The sequence below is a fragment of the Phoenix dactylifera genome, unplaced genomic scaffold, assembly GCF_009389715.1.
Source record: "Phoenix dactylifera cultivar Barhee BC4 unplaced genomic scaffold, palm_55x_up_171113_PBpolish2nd_filt_p 000758F, whole genome shotgun sequence".
NCBI lineage: Eukaryota > Viridiplantae > Streptophyta > Magnoliopsida > Arecales > Arecaceae > Phoenix > Phoenix dactylifera.
In genome coordinates this window covers 98,331-118,976 of record NW_024068129.1, presented here as the reverse complement: position 1 = coordinate 118,976, position 20,646 = coordinate 98,331, and positions in this window count along the sequence as shown.

Here is a 20,646-nt window from a genome sequence, read left to right as displayed (position 1 = left end):
ATCTGTGATATTATCTATTCTAGGGCGCTTACTTGACTTGTACATTACATTAACAGGCTGTGATAATATGTAAATTTCATTACTCAATTGTCTATGCATTACAGTAACACCATTCATAACAATATCAGAGTAATTTTCTTTTATTGAAATTTCATAACCGTTCCTGGCTAAAAAGCCTGCAGAAATTACATTCAATAGAAAAGAAGGACAAAAATGACCATCACTTAAGACTATTATTTGAGAATTGAATACAAGTTTTAGAATTTCTAAAGCTAGAACTGGAACTGATCTTCCATCTCCAACATTTAGGAACCTTTCGCTTTCTCCAAATCTCTCATTGACCTGTAGTCCCTGCAACGAATTACAAATATTAAAAGGACTTCCGGTATCCAATACCTAGGTCGAATTATCACAAATTGAGAAACTTCAAGGTGTTATAATATAAGTACCTTGATCTGCAACAGATTACATCTTTTTCTTTGGCCTGTTCGGTCAAGAGAGGCAATGTATTGAGGATAATTCCTCTTCAATGCCCCTGTTGTTGGGAATTGTGTCCTAAATCCAATCAATTGTTGATTGTAAATGTATTTGAATCAATTATAAATAACATGGTATTTATTCATCACCAGAACATCTTCACAAACTCCGATGTGATGAAGTCCTTAGGACTGCTTTGTGTAATGAAATATGATTTTGTCACACAGGTCCTTAAATATTTATGACCGTATGATATACTATTAACAGGACGATAGTATTATCGGGCGTAAGTCACTGTGTATCATATTTGTTGGTTGTCTTCCAAACCAAAGAGTATAGAGACTAGTATGGTATACAGGTGAATGGTAGTGTACGTTCACTGAACGTGACCAATTGACGGACTCTCTCTTGTCAAGAGTTGTTTCGAGTGGATATGGGTATATGTATCCTTTAGACCTGAGATTGCAACCGGTGGCTTGCAAGCAACTCACTATACTTTGGTGTTGGACTACCTGAATTTCTAATCCAGCGATGGAAGGTTTCTGGGTCCAGTCAAGTACTTGTGGTAGTCAGTTGCAGATCAAGATGGGATTGACCTTCCTTAGAAATAGGGTGATGCTTGTGTTTTCAATTAGTAGTACCCTAGCCAGAAAAGTCAAATCACTATCACTTGACTTATTGAATTGAAACATATTTTTGGATGGATCGTTTCAGGGTAGACAGGCTCTGACCCATCTAGGCATTTTCTGGTCAGAGGATGAATTTGCGGTACCATAGTCATGGTTCTAGAATGTTGCTTTGCATCTATTCGGCCTATCCGGTCGTCGGATTCCATTGCTAGATGGTTACTTCGATTAGTGCAGAAAGTGTTCTTGTACTACCAGCTTAGGTCGAACATGTGAGGTCACACGTTAGAAGTTTCTGGATTGATCAATGGCTGATTGACGATTGAATCGTCTAGAGGTAAATAGTCAATGTGATTGACTGATTGCCTAAGCAATTGTTGCTTGGGAAGTTATTGGTGATTGGATCACTGATTAGACTCAATTTGATTGAGTATAGAGATTGGGCTTGACCAAATTCAAATATGATTTGAATTGGTAAAATCATAACTGACACCAAATTGGTTTGGTGAATGTCTAATTTGCCCTAACCAAATCGATTTGACTTGAGTCAAATTGGATTAAATCATTATGATCCTAGTATGACTAGGACTTCCTTCCCTATGTGGGACCATACTGTATGTGGACCCAGATCATGTTATGTAGGACCCACATACTGTATGTGGGACCCACATCCCGATCGCCCTCCAGGCCACCTCACCCCTTTGCATGCGTGACACGTGGCGGAGCAGGACACCTCTCTTGCTTGCATGTGTGACATGTGGCGGAGCAGGACACCTCTTTTGCTTCCATGCGTGACACGTGGCGGAGCAAGACACCTCTTTTGCTTACATATGTGATATGTGGCGGGCCTGGACACCTCACACTCCTCCTGATGTCATCCATGACCTCATCTACCTCATGAGGTCATTCATGACATCGCCCTCCAGGCCACCTCACCCTTTGCATGCATGACACGTGGCGGAGCAGGACATCTCTTTTTCTTGCATGTATGACATGTGACCCGGCAGGACACCTCATCGGACACCTCATAGGGACACCTTACCTTCTTCTTGGCCTAGTAGTGATAGCATGCTGAAATTTAAAACTTTTTTAGAATCAATGGCTATACCTGTTTAGGTTGCCTACGTATCCATTCATAAGGGGGATGAAGCCACACGTAGTTCTTTTAATTTTGAAAATTACAGTGAAAAAACCAAATTAAACATTTTAATTCTAGCATGCATAAGAAATCAAATTTCAAAGTACCACTACAAGTATTCATGATCAATATGCGGGGATCGTTTAAACGATTATGCTAAAATCATTGCATAATTAATTTCAGATCTAAAATGAGATTATTAAGTTCTACTAACACCTAACTAATCTTCGAATGCCCATCGAATAGGCTCTGAAGATTACTCTATGAAGAGCCCCAAAAGAGGTTTAACCCTCGGAGATTGGAATCTATAAGTGATACAACTTTGGATCTAGATTCATACCTTTATGAAATCTGAAAGTAATGGTTCTGATGCTTGAGCTTCATAGCCACATACTTGTCTGGCCTCTACGAGTAATCCACGTGAAGCTCCTTGAGTGATCCAATCCCACGGAAGTGCTAGCTTGTGCAGGATCATCCTTTGCTGAACTTTGATCTTCCCAACGCTATTAACTTTTGATTCGCCTTCTTGGAAGAACTTGGAGGAATGGTTTATAGGAATTGAAAAGGACTTAGATCTGATCTAGAAGCTCTTATCAGGGATCCTCATCAGCTATGGTGAGATGGACTTAGAGGAAATGGAATGGGGGAGATGAAGGCTGAATTTTATTCAATGGTTTCATCCATATCGGCGACTTGAAACTCTTCCTTTTTATAGACACGCCATCTGATCATTTGAATTCGAAATTCAAATGAAATCTGGTATCTTGTTGGCGCATGAAGGGGATGGTTGCAACAAGATAGATCTTATCTTTATTTGAATTCAAAATTCAAACAATAGTTGGTTCATGCGGGTGAAATAGGATCGAAATGGATGGTGATGATCTTCCATCATCATCTATCCATTTTTCCACATGTTCCATGATCCAAATCCTATCAGATTTCATTGAAAAACTACTTCTGGATCGAATCCTGCAAGTTTAGCCCATCCGCGAGCTCCAGAATTCTTGGAAGGAGTTGACCTTCCCAATCTCGAGTCGACTCCAAATCGCCTCAAGTCGACTCCAAAGTCGACCCGAGTTGACTCCAGCTGAAACAATAGAGAACTTCTTCCCTTGATACGCCCAGCGATCGACCCCTTCAAAGCTCGAGTCGACCCCAACTTGCTTCGAGTCAACCCCAAGAAAATTTGAGTCGACCCCACCTGGAAAAATAGAAGATGTCATCTTTTGGATTCTCTGAGAGAGTCGACTCCAGCCCATCTCAAGTCGACTCCCATCTCGAGTCGACTCCTCTTTAGTTCGAGTCGACCCCAATCAGGTGAAAAACCTGATTTAACCCAAAATTGAATCCAATTTAATTTGGCTCATCCTTAGTCCATTTACTCAATCAAATTGAGTTTATTAGTAATCTAATTACTAATTAATGCTTCAATAATTACTTTAATTATTTTATAGGATAATTTGTCAATCGAATTGACCAAATTATCCCTAAATGATTCTCAATCATCCATCAGCTATCTTGATCAATCAGAAAACTTCTATGCATATGACCTCATAGGTTCGAACCTAAGCCAATAGTATAGAAATGACTGCCTGCACTAATCGATGTGACCATCTAGCAATGGTACCCGACGTCCGGATAGACCGAATAGATGCGAAGCAAATATTCTTGAATCCTGGTGATGGGGACATCAGAGCCCTTCATCCAGATGATTCTGAGCCTCTGGATTGAGTCAGACCCGTTTATTTGCGATATTTATTTATATTTTATATCTGGGCTTGTTTGCATTTTAGGGCTTATTTGTGCTATTTGTGGGCTTATGAGAGTTATTTTTGTTGTAAGGGGTTTTATGTTAATGTGTTATTTGGCCCTTATAATAAGGGACTATTTTCATGATTGGGTTTTAAGAATGATTAAAGAACTTTCTTTCCCCCACATCTTATTCTTCTCCTTCCTCCTCCTCCCCTTCTCTCTTCCTGCATCCCTTAGAAACCTCTTCTTCCTTCTCCCTCTCTTGTTCTTCCTTCTTCTCCTCTTTCCCGCACTTGTGCTGCATCAACTTAGGTATCAGAGCCGCCGGCTTTGCCCCCGCTGCCAAAGCCACAAGCTAAGTTATCTGCCAACGCCCGGATCTAGTCTCTTTCTCTCTCGGTTCTCACCAGAGGCAAAGGGAAACCCTGTCTGCGGGTCCTTCTGGTGTGCTGTCGCAAGCAAACCAAAAAATATAAACCTATATTCTAAAAATATATATGTAGTAGTGCAGAGTAAGGATCGTTCCCATGGAGAGTATCTAGCCTAGTTTATGCAACTTGAACAAGGCGGAGGGGGGGGTTTGAGTATAATGAAAATAATAAAACACTAAAGAAGAATTCAGATTTAAGTATTGAAATCAATCAAAAGAACAAATCCTTGGTCTAAGTCAACATCCACCATCGGAATTTTTACAAACTATCATTGATGCAAAGACCTATCAATTTGCACTTTGAATGTCCACCGATAGAAATATTTTTTCTATCTCTTCTTAGTGTGTATAATTAAAAACAAGCGATCTAATTAACCCTAACTACTAAACAACCAAGACAAGCGCTAAAGGTTTAATCTAGTAGCAGCCTTAAGAATTAGAAGAGATACGATGAAACTAAAACAACACAAACACAAGCGGGTTTGCATTTGATTTAAGCGGAGTATTCTTCCTAAGATCTGAAAATTTCTGACGCAAGCAAATTATTAGATCTTAGTGCTTCACAGATTAGAGGAATCAAAACAATTCGGATTTGATATCATAACCTAGCAGTAGATTGCAACTAAATAATAAACTAGTAAGGCCTGCCTAGTCAATTAAACGGAAAATAATCATGAAATATGCACAGAAGGACATTCGACATCAAAGCATGAATTGAACAATGGAAAAACAAATTCAGATCTCACAGTTTTATTGATTCCGAGGCTTTTGTTTTCTTTAGACCAATAAAAAACCTTTAGCCACGCAGAGCCATGGATGCAAACTTCCAAGGAGAAAAGAGAAAGAGGAGTCCTCCCAAGAGAAAAGAAAAGAGCCCCCCTTTGCAGCCCCCTTTCTTTCACCTTTATCCCTTCCAAAAAAATCTCCTAACAAATATTCAAATGTGAACTAATTACGAAAAATAAAATAAAGTCCTAATATAACTGGGAAAGTGGTGTTTCCAGCTGGGATTTTCGTGCATCAAATCTGGAAACTTCTGAAAATTGACCGAGTCAAATCCACATATGTGCAGGCTAAGGACGTGCAGCAACTTCGAGACAATTTTGACCTTGATAAAGTCAGTATCTATCAAAACTCAAAAACATGAAAGTTGTCGAGCATTTTCTTAGCATTCCCACAGCATCTTGAATAATCTCAATCAGAGCTCGGATGAGAAAAGTTATGCTTAGATTACGACAGTAATGTTGAAACTGTCCAAAATCATCTAATTAGCTTCGTTTTTACTTAACGCTTCCATTGCATCCTAAATTCAAAATATAAGAATAATGAGTACATGTTAGGCATAAAATAAGTATACAAGACTAAACATTAAGAAAGAAAAATATGACATTTTGTATTCTCATCAAGATTCCCCCACACTTAACTTTTGCTCGTCCTCGGGCAAAACTCAAATTCACTTTTTCCGAAAACACCAAGGTTGCAATGCCATCAACAAAGAATAACCAAGCTCTTTCAAAACTCATAACAAACTATTCTTGGAAACAACTTATAATTACTTAGTAAGCATTTTCACTCAAAAATGGAATGCTAAATACATAGACCCTTACGGAAATAAACACTCGACTGCTCATATATTTGAAGGGTATGTGTTTCGCTCAAATTCATTCCAATGGAAATAATCTACCATAGGCTTGCATATCTTCTCATTCTCCACCACTGGGATCACATGCATAACACGAATCATAAGGACTTTTCAAGGGTTGTAATGGGGCTTAGGATCAAGGTGGGAAATATTTGGGAATGTAGTTTTAAAAGCCATCAAAAACTAGTGGAGCAAAAATGAATCATCTCAAGCTAGCATATATGACATGTAAAACCAATCACTCCATTCAGCAGCTTCTTCAATTTGGCTTCAAAGCATTTAAACCATGTGAAACTTTTGTATTTGAAAAAGAGATCGTTCAAAAGGAACACTTTTCGTTTTGCAGCAGGGGAACGATCTTCACAACAACTTCCACCTTTGTATATATCACATATAAACAGATCCCTTTATTTTTTTTCGAATTGTAGGAGGAATTATGAACATAAACAGTTTGTACATTAAAAATGATTTCCTCCATTACTTTTTCTCTCTTTTTTTTTTCTTTTTTTTTTTTGATTACAGCAACTATGGAACTCACGATTTGAGAATGAAAATACGTTTCATTTCACCAGTCATAGCTATACCACAAATCCAGACACCCCCACACTTATTTCTTGTACACCCATACATATCATAATGATGAATAATGCTCCCACTAGTTTACGGCTTGGGTAAAGACATTGTTTTTTGTTGCCCAGAGATGGTCACCCAAGAGGGGGGTGAATTGGGTGTTTTAAAACTTTTTTGACTAATTAAAACAAAAACACACAAGTGTATGTGCAAAGGTAAACTTAAAGTAGCAATCACAGTCAAATGCAAATACACAAAGATTTATAGTGGTTCGGAGCTTTCCACTGCTCCTACATCCACTCCCCAAACACCTTTGGAAATTTCCACTATAATCAGCGATTACAGTACGGTAGTTTTGCGAGTTCACTACACAACTCGTTGTTTTACCCCGGGCTAACAACGAACCCTACAATCTCCCAATTTAACCTAGGCTTGGACGCCTATCCCTTGTTCCCAGTCCCTTGACTGGAACAAGCACAATAAACAAAGGTTTTTACAAAGATTTAAAAGCTCTTAATGAAGCGAATATAACAATGAGAAATAATAAAACCCGGAAGAACCCTTTTAGCCGTTGGAAGCGTGGGCAATGGTGGTTCATCCGATGTGGATCGCGTTGGCTTGAATGTGAGCTTTGAATGCCGAGTAGGAGTGAGTAGTTGAGCACGAAATCAGATGGGAAAGCTTGAATGCACTTGATTTCTCCTCTTGAAAGCTCTAACTCCTTGAACCTCTTTTCTTTCTTCTCCTTGAATGATCTTGTGTTGGGTTGGTGAGAAGTTGTTGGAAGGCACTTTAAAAGCTCCCTTTTATAGCCCAAAAGGCAATAGATCCGTTAGACACAAAAATATGACCGTTTGAAATTCAAATTTACCTGAAAAGGTGTGTCAGTCGCGTTCCAGGGCGCTCCGAGGACGTCTCCGCTTCGACGCGAGACGTCTCGGCTGTATAAAATTTCTCTTGACGTTGTTTGGAGTCACTCGGCACTTTTACAGGGACGGTCTCTGAAGAAGAACGACTTGAATGCTTGTTCTTCTGTTTTTCTGAGAGAGTCGGCTCGGCACTTTCCGGGGACGTCTCGGGATGTTTGCGCTTTTTCCATGGGGACGACTCCGCGACTTCGGGGACGACTCCGATAGTTGTATCACCGAAAAACATGTCCTCTGGAATCCCCTTGAGAGAGTCGACTCCGCACTTTCTGGGGACGTCTCGGGAAGTCCGCTTTTTACTCGTGGGGACGACTCCGCGTTCCTTCGGAGACGACTCGCGCGCATCCCTTGAAATCGGCCTTTCTGCCGCCTCTGAGAGAGTCGACTCCACAGGAGTCAGGAGTCGACTCCGACCCTGCAAGACGCCTCGCCAGGTGCCGGGGACGTCTCCAGACGTGCCAATTCTTCCTGTTCGTGCCAGAGACGTCTCTGAGATAACCCGGAGACGTCTCGGCTGTCCCTAATCTGTTTTCTTCAACTCAAAATTCTTCAATAAATCCTTGAAAAATATGGGAACTTGCCTAGACATTTCTTAACAATATTCTTAATAAAACACCTGAATTCCTCAAATAAATTATTAAGATAAGTGGAATTATACTCTAGTATTTTGTATTCATCAAAATTCATTGGGGGGTCAACAATCTCCCCCTTTTTTGATGATGACAAAACACTGAGTATATGCAAAATTCGAAATTTTAAACATATACACAGTATTTGATCAGATGTACAAGTATTGTGCTTTGGTTAGAGCTAGATATAGCGTGCATAATTCAAAATAGTCAACTTTCAGTTCTATCCTTATGCATAAGTTATTGATCTTAGTAGCTCTTGAGCAATTTTAGCATATCAACTGAGTTTGAAATCAAGTTAAGATGTAAGTTGATGAAATATTGATGCTGACAGACAATTGAAAGCTAAGCATTTTTTGACTCCCCCTTTCTTTTCCAGAAGGGCAATTATCTTAAAGCCAATATTCTTCAATTTTATCTTTTCTAATTCAACTTTTAAGTATGAGTGTAAATTTTGCATTCCATATATTTGTTTCTATTTTCTATTCCATATACTCCATATATTGGTTCTACTCCATACACTCCATATATTGGGTTCTACTCCATACACTCCATATATTGGTTCTACTCCCCCTTTTTGTCATCAACAATGAAGGAGACAAATTTTTCTTAGATACCTAAAACACAATTCCCAGTAGAATTCAGCATATTATCATGAATCACTCAAGGATATTCAAGTTATGCTCCCTCTGTCCAAGTTATTTTATTAATGAATTCAGCATACATTTCACTCCCCCTTTGTTTTGGAATTCATTTCAGACCTTTTAAAAGTAGTTATCACAAGTTGTGCTCCCCCTGTTTCATATTCGTTGATAAGTTGTGTCAAATTTGAACACTTAAGGTATGTTATGAGATTTTTTTGTGGCACATCACAGAATTACATACACAAAGTTTGATTTCCTCAAAATTAGAAACATACACAAGGTTTCAAAAGGAAATTGTATGACATTCATATATCATTGCAATCATTTGAAGTCATTATAAGGTTAGAAAGGAAATCATTACAAGTATTGATTCCTAATACAAAAGAGGTTTCAAAATGAGCCTAGGATTTTACAAAAAAAAAAGTGAACCCTAGATGTTTACAAAATGTCCTTCAACGGCGACGTTGCTCAATAGCCCTAGCCGCAAGCCTCTATAAATGCATTTATAGAATCCAGTAGAGTTCTAAACTGATCTCCCTGAGATTGATGAAAGGCTGCCACTAATGCTTCGAACTCAAGACTTGCCCTTTCAATTTTTCCTCTAAGTTGGGCAGCCACGGTGCCCACATTGCCTCCAGGGCTCGTCAACTCTTGAAGACCATCTGATATGATCTTCAATTTCTCCTGTAGCTCAATTGATCTTATAGTTGGATGGTACCCACATGAACCAATTCTGATGCTGTAGCTTCTACCTAAGCTTTGATTTCCTTCAATTCTTGTAGGAGAGCTTCATGTGAGGTACGGATGGGGGCCAGCTCAGCAGAGACTATGGATCTCATCTTTTCCCTCATCTGCTGGCATATCACAGATGCTAGGGTGTGCATCTGCTCATCTGATAAAGTGAATGGCCCACTGACTGGAGGAGGAGGAGGCATAGAGGTGGATGGTCCAGCCGAGCTTGAAGGTACATCAGGGAAGGCCATAGGGCTATGTGGAGGAGAGTGGTGGTCGCGCTCCTGATGTGGGATCTCAGGGCTCTAAGGTTTGGGATTTTCTTTTAGGGACCTTAACCCAAGATCCATCTACCTTGTGAAACTCCATTCTACGCATTGTGCTTTCATTGTAGTAGTCGGTGTTTCTTAAAGGTTTTGCCGGCTCATTTTCTGGAATTGGAACTTTGAAATGTTTGAACAGTAAGGTAAAGATCATCCCATATGGTATGCTAAACCTAGAGTACCTATGACATATGGAGATGTAGTTTAACATAAGTCTAGGAGGTTTAGGAGAATCCCTAGCAAGATATGGTGCATGATAGCTAAATCTCGCTCCGAAACGAAATCGAAGCGACCGGTTTTTGGAAACAAGACCCGGTTAACAATGCTCAAAAGCAGTCTCATCTCGGCATTGAGGTCTTGGGAGTTAACTACGTCAAGAGGGCCGCAGTCCTCTCTTCCTAAGAGTAGGTTTAGGGCAATCTCCCTTTAGGGATGTGAGGTCGGAGCCTCACCGTATTTAGGGATTTGTAATACGCTAGATAGAATATCCTCATTGATTTCTATCAATGTCCCTCGGACATATCCGGTGTACCCCGAGTCCCCTAAGGCCATGTTGCTAAACATTTCTCTAACTAGGCCGGGATAGGTTGATGTGTTTAGGGTACATAGGTATTCCCAACCTTGGGCTCGGAGTCTCTCTCCAATAGAGAACCCCTCACTAGCTAAGAACTGGAAATCTATGAACCTACCCGTGGTTACTGTGCGATTTGCACAGGAAGGGGTCACGGTTGGCGGAGCAACCGGAGGAGACGGCGCGGAAGGCTCTTCCCTCCGTTCCTCGTCGTCGTTTGCTACCCTAGGACGCCTGCCACCCGTTCGCCTAGCTCTCTTAGGTGCCATGGATTGGAAACTCTAGGGAAATGGGGAGATTTTGGTTTGGTTTGTGGTGGAGAGAAAATGGAGGCTAGGGTTTTTCGTTGGGGACGAAAGAGGATAGCTCGGGTCGGCTCGAGCTATTTCGACCTAATTTAAAAACTTTCGTTCGGTCCCCGAGACGTCTCCGCGACTAATGCGAGACGTCTCGCCGGAGGGACGTCTCTGTGATTTGCCAGAGACGTCTCCGGCACTGAAAAATTTCAGACTGATTTCTATCTTTTCTCAATTTATTTTATTCAACCACAATAATCAACTTGATTTCTTTTGGTGAATATAGAGTGAGTTTGCTTGTGATCCTTCCCTTCAATAATACATCCTACAAAAGTTTTTATAATGATTTTTGAATTTATAAATATTGAAATGAGGAATGTTTGACCAAGTTTCGAATGCCTATGAAATAGGCTCTGAAAATATCTCCATGAAGAGTCCAAGGGAGGGTAACCATCCTCCGGAAAGTCAAACAATTCGTCATTTAACTTAGATAGATTCATGCTTTCACTTAATAGATACTAGGTTTGCTATTTGTGACCTTAAGGTGTATTACTAGCTTGAATAGCATTCACATGTATTTCTAGAGCTTACAAAGCTTTGCATTACAAGTTCAATCTAATTGCTAGGGTCATACAAGCACAAAGCATTCCTTAGAAAGTTGAACCTATCTTTATTAAGGGGCTTTGTAAAGATATCGGCCATTTGATTTTCAGTACATACATACTCAATCATCACATCATTTTTCAGCACATGATCCCTTACAAAGTGATGCCTAATCTCTATATGTTTTGATTTAGAGTGTTGGACAGGATTTTTTGTTAAATTAATTGCACTTGTATTATCACATCTAATTGGTATGTTGTCCATTTTGATACCGAAGTCTTCAAGTTGTTGCTTAATCCAAAGAACTTGGGCACAACAGCTTCCAGCTGCAATGTACTCAGCCTCAGCTGTGGATAAGGCAACTGAATTCTGTTTCTTGCTAAACCAAGAAACCAAATTAGCACCCAAGAATTGACATGTGCCACTTGTGCTTTTTCTGTCGAGTTTGCACCCGGCAAAATCAGCATCGGAATAAGCAATTAAATTTATGTCAGATTGTTTAGAATACCATAAGCCTACATTAGATGTCCCTACTAGATATCTGAAAATTCTTTTAACAGCTTGCAAGTGTGATTCCTTGGGACATGCTTGGTATCTAGCACACATGCAAACACTGAATAATATGTCTGGTCTACTAGCAGTAAGGTAAAGTAAAGAGCCTATCATACCTCTGTACAATTTGCAGTCTATATTTTTACCTTTTTCATCTTTGTCAAGCTTGCAACTTGAACCCATGGGTGTGCTGATTTCCTTTGCATCCTTCATCTTGAATTTTTCCAACATTTCCTTGATATATTTGGACTGACTGATGAAGATGCCTTCCTCTGATTATTTTATTTGTAGCCCAAGGAAGAAGTTGAGCTCACCCATCATGCTCATTTCAAATTCTCCCTGCATATGCTTGGCAAACTCTTGACAAAGACTATCATTAGTAGCACCAAAATTATATCATCCACATAAATTTGCACAAGCAATAAGTCATTCCCTTTTCTTTTAATGAAGAGGGTTTTGTCTACATTTCCTCTTTTAAATTTATTTTCAATTAGGAAATTACTTAATCTTTCATACCATGCCCTAGGGGCTTGCTTAAGTCCATACAATGCTTTATGCAATTTATAAACATAATCTGGATGTAAGTGGTTTTCAAAACCTGAAGGTTGTCCTACATAAACTTTTTCCATTATATAACCATTTAAAAAGGCACTTTTTACATCCATTTGATAGAGTTTGAAATCCATGAAGCATGCGTATGCCAAAAGTAGCCTAATAGCCTCTAACCTAGCAACAGGAGCAAAAGTTTCATCAAAATCTATTTCTTCCTCCTGATTATAGCCTTTGGCAACTAGTCTAGCTTTGTTTCTTATTACTATTCCATCTTCATCTAGTTTATTTCTATATACCCACTTGGTGCCTATAATTGAAACATTAGGGGGTCTTTTCATTAGAGTCCAAACTTGATTTCTTTCAAATTGATTTAATTCCTCTTGCATAGCATTTATCCAATTTTCATCCTTTTCGGCTTCCTCTAGTGATTTGGGCTCTATTTGTGAAACGAATGCAAGATAATTACTAGTATTTCTTAGAGAGGATCTTGTCCTTACCCCTTGTGAAGGATCACCAAGGATTAGATCCCTTGGATGACCATGTGCATACCTCCATTCCCTCGGAAGATCTTGATTTCTTGCTTGGGGTTGATCTTCTTCATCTTGCTGAATCGTATCTTCCTTGACTTCATCCTCAAGTTGTTTGTCTTGTATAGAGAACTCCTTCATTCTGTCTTCAAGTATACCTGCATCACTATCTTCTTCTTTTCTAGAAGAATCTCCATTAGCTTCATCAAAAACAACATGAATGGATTCTTCAACAATGAGAGTTCTCTTGTTGAAGACCCTGTATGCTCTACTAGATGAGGAATAACCTAAGAAGATTCCCTCATCTGATTTAGCACTAAATTTACTTAGATTGTCCTTTCCATTGTTTAAAATAAAGCAACGACAACCGAAAACATGAAAATAGCTTATATTGGGCTTCTTATTTTTCATTAATTTATAAGGTGTTTTCTTTAAGATAGATCTTACTAAAGCACGGTTTAAAATATGACATGCAGTATTTATTGCTTCAGCCCAAAAGTACTTTGGTAGATCCGATTCGCACAACATGGTACGAGCCATATCTGCTAGTGTGCGATTCTTCCTTTCTACCACCCCATTTTGTTGGGGTGTCCTAGGGGCCGAGAAATTGTGATTGATACCGTTTTCTTCACAAAATTTTTCAAAGTACTGATTTTCAAACTCGGTACCATGATCACTCCTAATTGCTTTTAGTTTAAGATTAAGTTCATTCGAAATCCTATTATGAAACTTGATAAAAGCGGAAAAGGACTCATCTTTATGTGCAAGAAATGAAACCCATGTAAAACGTGAAAAATCATCAATAATTACAAGACCAAATTTCTTACCCCCTAGACTAGCAGTTCTAGTAGGTCCAAATAAATCCATGTGAATTAGTTCTAAGGGTTTTGATGTCGAGACTATGTTCTTAGACTTAAAGAAACTTCTTGTTTGTTTTCCCTAGTTGACATGCAGCACAGATTTTGTTCTTTTCAAAGTCTATTTTTGGTAATCCTTTGACTAGATCTTTTGTAATCAATTTAGAAATTAAATCCATGCTAGCATGCCCTAACCTACGATGCCATAACCAGCTAGTCTCATTGACTTTGGCATCCATGGCTACAAGACATTGGCCATCCTTCATGGTGAGATCATCAAGATCTACCATGTAAACATTTCCACGCCTATGTCCCGTAAGTATGATTTTATTGTCAATTGGACTACTAATTATGCATAGTGAAGATTCAAAAGACACTTTAAAGCCTTTGTCACAAAATTGACTTATACTTAATAAATTATGTTTTAATCCATTAACTAACAATACATTGTCAATAAATGAGGAGGGTGATATGGAGATTTTACCAACGCCAATGATTTGACCTTTAGCATTGTCTCCAAATGTGACTACTCCTCCTTCTTTCGATTTCAAGGTGACGAAAAGGCTCTTGTCACCGGTCATATGCCTTGAGCAACCACTATCAAGATACCACATTCTCTTTTTACTCCCGGCTGCAAGGCATACCTGCAAAATAATCATGTGAAGCTCTTAGGTACCCAAGTTTTCTTGGGTCCTTCTTGGTTAGTGTAGTTGGTCCCCTTAGGCACCCACACTTTAGTTGTGTTTTTACCTTTTACAAATGTATTCTTGTTAGATTGAATCTTTCTTTGAATGCAAGAATAGGCTTTATGTCCACTTTTTCCACAATGAAAGCATGTAGGTTTTTCAGTTTTGGTATCTTCTGCTTTCACAAAAAAGTTCTTTAGATATTTTTGTTGTTTGCTAGTTTTGTATCCTAATCCGGCTTTATTAAAAACAGCTCTTTGATTGGATAGGAATAAGATTTAATTTTTCAGAACTAAGTGTAAATTTCTCCACAATTGGTTTGTACTTATGTACCTCATTTTTAAGAACCAAATTTTCTTTAACCAATTCTTCCTTATCATTTTTAAGGGATTCGATATTTTGCGTAAGTGAGGTATTACTATTGAGTAGGGATTTAACTTTTAGATTTAATTCCTTAATTAGTGTTTTTGCCATTTCGTTTTCAATGCTAAGCTTTGAATTTTTATTTTCTAGGTCAATGGTGTTAACATTTTCAACGCTCTCCTTCTCAATCAATAGGTTTTTAATGTCATCCTTTAGTTTTTGATTGGAGGCCTTTAATTCTTTATTCTTTGCTCCTAACATACTACAATCACTCATGAGCTCTTGGAAAGCTTCATATAATTCTTCTAAAGTAAAATTTGTGGTTGAGCTTTGACATACCTCATCGTCTTCGAATGCCATGAAGCATAAGTTGGCGGTCTTTTCCTTCTCTTCCTCGGAGGATGATGTGTCACTATCATCCCAAGTTGCTTTCAACGCCTTCTTCTTCTTCTTTCCAAAGTGCTTCTTCTGTTGAGGCATTCGGAACGGATGTGTCCCGGTCTCTTGCAATCATAACATATGATTGGGTCTCTTTCTTTTTCTTTTTCCTTTTTCCAATCATTTCTCCCTCCAAACTTCTTTCTTGGGAAGGGTTTCTTTCTTCTCATGAATTTCTTAAACTTTCTTACTATTAAGCCCAAGTCCTCATCTTCGCTTTCTTCTTCACTCTCACTACTTTCTTCTTCACACACACTCGAAGTAGCCTTGAGTGCGATTGTCTTCTTCTTCGGCAAATCTTCTTCATGTTGCTTCATTGTGAGCTCATGCGTCATCAATGAGCCCAATAGTTGTTCAAGTCCCAATGTGTTGAGGTCTTTAGCTTCCACGATCGCCGTGACCTTCGCTTTCCATGCTTTTGGCAAGGACCTGAGAATTTTACTCACAAGTTCTGGGTTAGTGTAGGATTTGCCCAAATTCTTTAGACCATTTATTATGTCTGTGAAGCGTGTGAACATGCATGAAATGGTTTCGTTGGGTTCCATCTTAAATAACTCATATTTGTGAACTAGAAGGTTCACTTTAGACTCTTTGACTTGATTGATACCCTCGTGGGTAACTTCGAGCCTATCCCATATTTCCTTGGCGGAACTACAGGTGGAGACTCTATTAAATTCATTCACATCTAGAGCACAAAACAATGAGTTCATGGCTCTAGCATTGAGTTGAACCATCCTACTATCATTCTCATCCCAATCCTCTTCAGGTTTGGGAACTTGAATGCCATTAACCATGTGAGATGGTTCGTGTGGTCCCTTGATTATAATCCTCCACAAGGCATAATCTTGTGCTTGAATAAAAATCCTCATTCTAGTCTTCCAATAGGAATAATTTGTCCCATTAAAGAGTGGAGGTCTATTGGTTGCCTACCCCTCAGCAGGAACATTGTTGAAGGGTGTTGCCATCTAGATCTTTGGCTAAGACGGTTAGGTCTTCAAGAAATACACAGAGCACCTGCTCTGATACCACTTGTTGCCCAGAGATGGTCACCCAAGAGGGGGGTGAATTGGGTGTTTTAAAACTTTTTGACTAATTAAAACAAAACACACAAGTGTATGTGCAAAGGTAAAACTTAAAGTAGCAATCACAGTCAAACGCAAACACACAAAGATTTATAGTGGTTCGGAGCTTCCACTGCTCCTACATCCACTCCCAAACACCTTTGGAAATTTCCACTATAATCAGCGATTACGGTATGGTAGTTTTGCGAGTTCACTATCCAACTCGTTGTTTTACCCCGGGCTAACAACGAACCCTACAATCTCCCAATTTAACCTAGGCTTGGGATGCCTATCCCTTGTTCCAAGTCCCTTGACTAGAACAAGCATAATAAACAAAGGTTTTACAAAGATTTAAAAGCTCTTAATGAAGCGAATATAACAATGAGAAATAATAAAACCCGGAAGAACCCTTTTAGCCGTTGGAAGCGTGGGTAATGGTGGTTCTTCCGATGTGGATCGCGTTGGCTTGAATGTGAGCTTTGAATGCCGAGTGGGAGTGAGTAGTTGAGCACGAAATCAGATGGGAAAGCTTGAATGCACTTGATTTCTCCTCTTGAAAGCTCTAACTCCCTTGAACCTCTTTTTCTTTCTTCTCTCTTGAACGATCTTGTGTTGGGTTGGTGAGAAGTTGTTGGAAGGCACTTAAAAGCTCCCTTTATAGCCCAAAAGGCAATAGATCCGTTAGACACAAAAATATGACCGTTTGAAATTCAAATTTATCTGAAAAAGTGTGTCAGTCGCGTTCCAGGCGCTCCGGGGACGTCTCCGCTTCGACGCGAGACGTCTCGGCTGTATAAAATTTCTCTTGACGTTGTTTGGAGTCAACTCGGCACTTTTACAGGGACGTCTCTGAAGAAGAACGACTTGAATGCTTGTTCTTCTATTTTTCTGAGAGAGTCGGCTCGGCACTTTACGGGGACGTCTTGGGATGTTTGCGCTTTTTCCATGGGGACGACTCCGCGACTTCGGGGTCGACTCCGTAGTTGTATCACCGAAAAACATGTCCTCTGGAATCCCCTGAGAGAGTCGACTCTGTTGCCCAGATAGACAACCCAAGAGGGGGGGTGAATTGGGTTTTAAATTAATTTGAATAATTAAAACGTTATGGATGATTAATTAAAAACTATTGCAAGTTATTTAATTAATGCTAAGTGCTGTGAGTGATGTGAGAGGAAGAAGAGAAGAGACAATCCAATGCAAACACAGAGTTTTATAGTGGTTCGGAGCTACCCCTTGCTCCTACGTCCACTCCCCAAGTCTCTCTTGGGAATTCTCTATAACCCCCTTGGATTACAGCCGGTTGTTTTGCAAGCTCACAACCAAACTTGTTGTTTTACGAGCTCACAACGAACTCGGTCGGTTTTCCCAGGCTCACCGACTAGAACCAACCCCGATTGTTTTCCCGGGCTCACAATCAAACCCTTACACACGTTGGTTTTAACTTGGCTCACCAACCAACCTTAATCCCCTTGATTCAATCCCCCGATTGAACCAAGTAAATACAGTGTGTAAAAGAAAACAGAAAACAGCTTCTCAAAAAGCAGATAAAAACAATATGAACAATAAATAAGGTTAAGAAGCCTCAAACGCTTTTAGATCGGAGATGAGGAATGGCTTCTTGAACTTCTGGTCTCCTCTTGAAAGAGTGGTCGACTTGAATGCAGGAGGAGGAAGCTTTTAATGTTGAGAAGATGTAGTTGGATGCAGTTATTGCAGATCTTCCCTCTTTTTCGTTGAAGAACAAGTTGCAGAGTTGAAAGCTTGAATGCTTGGAGTGGAATGGTTGTTCTCTACCTTGCTACAGTCTTCTGTGGCTATTTAAGCCAACCCCCACGGAAACTAGCCGTTACACTGCTTTTTCTGTCCGTTCTGCACACTCTGCGCAGCCTGACAATATGACCGTTGGTGGGTTGGAGTCGACTCGCGCGATCAGGAGTCGACTCGCTGTAGCGGGAGTCGACTCAAGCTTTTCCGGAGTCGACTCGGCAACTGTTCCAAATTTGAATTAAAGTTGCCGTCACGACTGGGAGTCGACTCGTCTTGACCCGGAGTCGACTCGCCAACTTCTGGAGCTGACCTGGCAATTTTGGAGTCGGCTCATCCACAGAAGTCCGTGGATCCAATTTTGAATTTTGTCCACTCGAGTCGACTCGACTGTCCTTGGAGTCGACTCGAATCTCAGAGCCCGAACTCCCGATTCTCTGTCTTTTGGCTCATCCAGTCTTGGAGTCGACTCGAACTTCCTTGGAGTCGACTCGGCTCTCAGTTTCCGAAAGTTGGTCTTCTGCCTTTTGACGTGAAGCTTGTCTTGGAGTCGACTCGAGCTGTCTGGGAGTCGACTCGAATCTCAGAGGCAGTAACATGGTTTTCTGTCTGTCGATGGTCGCACAGTCTCGGAGTCGACTCGCGTATTGCGGGAGTCGACTCGAATCTCAGAGTCCATAAAATGCTCTCTGACCTTTTCTTTGTGTACCTCTTGGAGTCGACTCTTACTACCCTGGAGTCGACTCGTTGAACATTGGAGTCGACTCGCGCACTTCAGGAGTCGACTCGTTGACAGGTTCTGAGATGAGGCTTTCTGTTCTTCTTTCTGTTCTCAGTCGGAGTCGACTCGTACTAGTCTGGAGTCGACTCGAGCTCGTGCCAGTGAACTTGATACGCTTGGAGTCGACTCGTGATACTCGGGAGTCGACTCGAGTCTCAGACTTTGGTTCAGCAGACTTCTTAACTTATCCAAAATACTATGAACCAAATCTAGAGACACTTGGACAGGATTTTCACTGAAACACTCAATTGAATTCATTAGTAATCACAAGATATACTCAAATGCTTTGAGCTCATCAAAATCAAATGGGGTTTTAATCAATCACTCCACAATCTCCCCCTTTTTGATGATGACAAAACTTTGAGTATATGTAAAATGACTTGCTCAATAAATAATGAAATAAAATCCATAAATGAATTCAAATGTCTGATAATTTAATTTATCCAAGTTTGAAAGGAGTGAAACAACAAATTTCGGAGTTAAAGCTCCCCCTTTCATTTGGAATTATATAAGCCTTCATATTATGCAATCAATTGTTTGGCTTATATGTCATTAATGATTTAGCTTGATTAAAATTCAGATTCTCCCCCTCAACATATGCATTCAACTATGTTTTGATTCTCTGAATTTCCTTTTAATGCTTTGAAGTTTTTGAACTGAATTTTTTGTTTTTAGAGGAAAAATCTGTCAATTTGTTCTTGAGTAGGATTCAGCTAATCTCCGAATATCCCTTGAATAGATTCTGGAGATTACTCCATTAGGAGCCCCAAAAGAGAGATAATGAGCCTCGAGGTACCGAATCCACTTAGAACAAATTTGTGTGTGTTTTTAAGAGTTTATCTTTTTATTTATTTCCATTGATTTTTTTACATATTTTTTCATATTTCTCCCCTTATACACATTTTATACATATTTCTCCCCCTTTTTGTCATCATACCAAACAGGAGGTAATCAACCACAATCAATGGCACAACCAATCATCAAATGGCACATAATTGAAGATAAGATGTCTACTCATTGTATTGATATGAATTGAAGTAGATTTGAGCATACAATAAGTAAAGTAAAACAATACAAAACAGAACTCAAACACATCTATGTCCTCCTCGAGGATGAAGCTCCCCCTCTCGAGGATGCATCTCCTCCTCTGGAGGATGTGGCTCCTCCTCTCGAGGATGTGGCTCCTCCTCTCGAGGATGGTGCTCCTCCTCTCCATCGGCTCTGCTCCATGAGGAGGGTGACTGCATCTGTGACATAGCCAAGCTGTGTGATGATAGACGTGGTGGCTCTGCTATGTGTAGTGGAGAGCTCTGTCACCGACGCCTGAAGCCCAGTCACCGATGTCTGAAGTGCGTCCAGCTTGTCGATGAGTACATTCGACAAGCGCTCGGCCCCCTCGGTGGTGGTGTGCATGTCACGACCTATCTCCTCTCACATCTGTCGAGTGGAGCTCGTGACCTCACTCATGCTGTGGAACTGGGCCTGGACCAAACTCCGGACATTGTAGATCTCTTCCCGTACATGAGCCGTCATGTCAGTCACGGCTGTCAAGGAAGGGACCAACTGAGAAGATACGGGTGCAGGAGTGGGAGCAGGCACCGCACCTCGGAGCTCCCGAAGCAGCTCATCCCTCACCTCTCTGACTATCTCCTGTCGCAGCTCCCGGAGCTGCTCAGGATCAATCCGGACCGCCATAGAGGGTGGTG